This window comes from Micromys minutus (assembly GCF_963924665.1).
Source record: "Micromys minutus genome assembly, chromosome: X".
NCBI lineage: Eukaryota > Metazoa > Chordata > Mammalia > Rodentia > Muridae > Micromys > Micromys minutus.
Genome location: NC_137970.1, coordinates 36,848,942 through 36,853,005, shown reverse-complemented (window position 1 = coordinate 36,853,005; position 4,064 = coordinate 36,848,942).

Sequence of the window (4,064 nt, the reverse complement as noted above, 5' to 3'; positions counted from 1 at the left end):
AGGAGCATGATATAGCTTTCTGCTAAGAGGCTCTACCAGAACCTGACCAATTCATATGTGGATGCTTGCAGCCAACCATCAGAATGAGCACAATGACCCAAATGGAGGAGTTAGGGGAAGGGCTGAAGGTGCTGAAGGGGTTTGCAACCCCATAGGAAGAACAATATCAACTAAACACATCCCCCAGAGCTCCCAAGAACTTAACCACCAACCACAGAGTACATATGGAGGAACTCATGTTTCCAGCTGCATATGTAGCAGAAGATGGCCTTATCTGTTATCAGCCAGAGGGGAGGCCTTTTGTCCTGTGAAAGCTTGATTGACCAATGTAGGGGAATACTAAGTTGGTGAGGCAAGAGTGGGTTGGTGGGTGGGAGAGCACTCTCATAGAAGCAGGGGGTGTGGGATGTGACAGGGGGTTTGAGGAGGGGAAACAGGGAAGCGGGCAACATTTGAAATATAAATAAATAATAATAAAAAACAATAAAAATAAAAAAGACAGCTTCACAAGTTTTGCAGGCAAGTGGTTGGAATAGAGAATATTATTGTGAGCAAGGTAACCCAGACCCAAAAGGATATACATGGTATCTGCTCACTGATAAGTGGATATTAGAAAAATACCCACCGTACAATTCACAGAGCATATGTAGCTTAATAACAGAGAAGGCCCAAGTGTGGATGCTTCAAATCTATTTACAAGGGGGAACACAACAACCATGGGAGGCAGAGAGAAAAAAGTACTAGGTGAGAGTAGGGAAAGAGAGGCAGGATAGTTATGTTGTTAGACAGGAGAGAACACTCACACTATTGCAAAAGCCATGATGTACTTGCAGACAGGATCCTGGCATGGCTTTACTTTGAGAGGCTCTGCCAGTACCTAAGTTAGATGCAGATACTCACAGCCAACCATCAGACAGAGCCAAGGGACTCAACAGGAGTTAGGTGAAGAACTTAAGGAGCTGAAGGGGATTGCAACCCCATAGGAAGAACAACATTATACACTAACCAGATGCCTCAGAGATCCCAGGGACTATAATACCAATCAAAGAACATACATGAGATGGTCAGTGTCCTTGTTTCATAGATAGCAGAGGACTGCCTATCTGGCCTCATTGAGAATAGAGTTGCTCAGTCCTGTTGAGTGTTGATGCACTAGAGAAGGGGTGTGTTAGGGGAAAAGGTGGGGGGAAGTACCAAAGGATAAGGGGATGGGAATAGGCTGGTGGGCATTTGGAGGCAGTAGGCAGACAACATTTGAAATGTAAATAAATAAATAAATAAATAAATAAATAAATAAATAAATAAATAAACTTAAAAAAAATTCAAAACTAATGCAAATGTGGATGTGCATAGCCTAGTCCTAAATGGTACCTCTGCAAAACAACTACATCTAAGGGTCAGGAAACATTTTTTAATTGGGGGTAAAAATACTATAAAACCCAGAACACCAATGGCTCTTGTTCTAATATAAACAATTGACAAATGGAACCTCATAAAATCAAAACGTTTCTGTAAGCTAAAGACATGGTAAATAGGACAAAATGACAACCCACAGGAAACGAAAAGATATTTATCACCTCTACATCCAACAGAGGGCTCATATAAAAAGAAAATATACAAAGAACTCAGGAAGTTAGACTCCAGAGAACCAAAAAACCCTGTTTAAAAATGGGGTAAAGAGCTAAATAGAATTATTAACTAAGGGATGGCTGAGAAGCACCTAAAGAAATGTTGACTGTTCTTAGTCATTAAGTAAATGCAAATCAAAACAACCCTGTGATTCCACTTTATACCAGTCAGAGTGACAAAGATAAAAAAAATTAGGAAATGGCAGATACTAGTGAGGATATGGAGAAAGAGTAACACTCTTCCATTGTTAGTTGGATTGCAAGCTGGTACATTCACTTTGGAAAACAATCTGGTGGTTCCGCAGAAAACTTAAAATAATTCTACCTAAAGACTCACCTATACCACTTCTAGGCATATGCCCAAAAAATGTTCCAACATATAACTTAAACTTATATTCCACTACAGTCATAGAAGATTTATTTAAACTATCCAGGGGCTGGAAACAACCCTAATGTCCCTCAACAGAAGAATGGACACAAAACTGGTGATACATTTACACAATGGAGTACTTCCCAACTATTAAAAATGCCAACTCCAAGAATTTTGTAGGCAAATGGATGGAACTAGAAAATTTCATCCTGTGTGAGATAACCTAAACTCATATGCACGTGCATAGTATGTACTCACTGATAAGTAGATGCTAGCCCAAAAGCTCAAATACTCATGGTAGCATACACAGATAATATAAAGATTAGCAGGAAGGAAGGTCAAAGTATGGATGATTCAAATCCACATTGAACAGGGAAGGAATAGTCATTGGAGGTAGAAGGAGGGACAGGCCTGAGTGGAAGAGGTTAGGAAAAGAAAAAGAGTGAAGCAGGATCAGGTATAGGAAGAAGTAGGAAAGATATCCACAGGATGAGAAGAATGAATAGAAATAAGTATCAGTGTTTGTGTGGGAATGGGGGAGTTGTGAACCATTAGAAAGTCTCGGACACCAGGCATTTGAGAGGCTCCAAGGACCCAACGGTGATGACCTTTGCTGAAATACACCACAGTGGGGAGATAGAACTTGGGAAGATGACCTCCCAGAGATAGACATGGCCCCCAGTTGAGGGATGGGACCACCCACCCATCTCAAACTTTTTAACCCAAAATTGTCCATTTCTAAAGGAAATACAGGGACAAATATGGAGGAGAGGCTGAACAAAAAGCCATTCAGAAACAGCCCCACCTGTGGATCCATCCCATATGCAGCCACCAAACCTAGCCACTACTGTTGATATCAAGAGGACTTTCTGACAGGAGCCTGATATGGCTGTCCTCTGAGAGGCTACCTGCACCTGACTAAGACAGATGCAGATACTAACAGCCAACCATTGGACTGAATCTAGGAACAACAAAGGAAGATTTAAGGGTAGGACTGAAGGAGCTGAAGGAGATTGTAACCCCATAGAAAAAACAATATTATCAACTAATTGAACTCCTCAGAGATTCCAGGGACATCTTGGAATTCAACTACCTGTTAAAGGAGAGAAGAATTTCACAAAGTTTTTTGAATTTCCAAATTAATCTCATTTTGTACATGTTTAGGCTCATACACACACACACACACACACACACACACACACACACACACACACACAGAGAGAGAGAGAGAGAGAGAGAGAGAGAGATAGAGATAGAGATAGAGAGAGAGAGAGAGAGAGAGAATTAAAAAGAAACTAAACAATGTCTTGTGCTAAGTAAACAATAATTGTCTGAACTATTACAATAAAAATTATATTTGAAAGAGGCTAAAGTACCTTATTCAGATGACCAACCAAGAGTCACATACTATTCAGGATACATGAGAATAATAAAGTGACATTAAAAGGATTTCTTTGATATCTTACCTTCTAAGCTAGGACATTATTATAAGAATATCAAGTATGATGATGAGGACTGCAGACTTTGATTTCTGCTTCTACCTCAATTACTTACTCACTGTTTGTTTTGTGTAAAAGATAGATTATTTTAGGGGCCATACCAATCAAACCTCCAAATTAAAATCATGTGTTTATGTCCTAAAGTATATTTTTATGTAAATAGATACTTGTGTCATACTGAACCTTTACACAGTTTATTTTTGAAAGAGAATAGTTTGTTTAGAAAAAACATCTACTGAAATTGTAGCCTCTGTTTTTATACTTGCAGAAAAATGTAAATAATAAACAAGTAAATACATTTAAATAAGCATTGACTTAAGGCCCTAAAGACAGCCATATGCTTCTGCATACATTTTCACAACTTAACAGCTGCTCATGGAGACTCTTCCATTTCAATTTTTCCTGTTGACCAGACTCTTCTGCAAGGCTTCTGTGCCTGCCTGCCGGATGAAAATATTTATGAAAACACAAGGGCATCCAAGATCGTCCAAGTGTTTTCAAAATGTTTGCTTGGCGAAGAGCTGCTGGCAGCCAAAATGTACTCCTACAAGGGCTTTAGTAAGTATT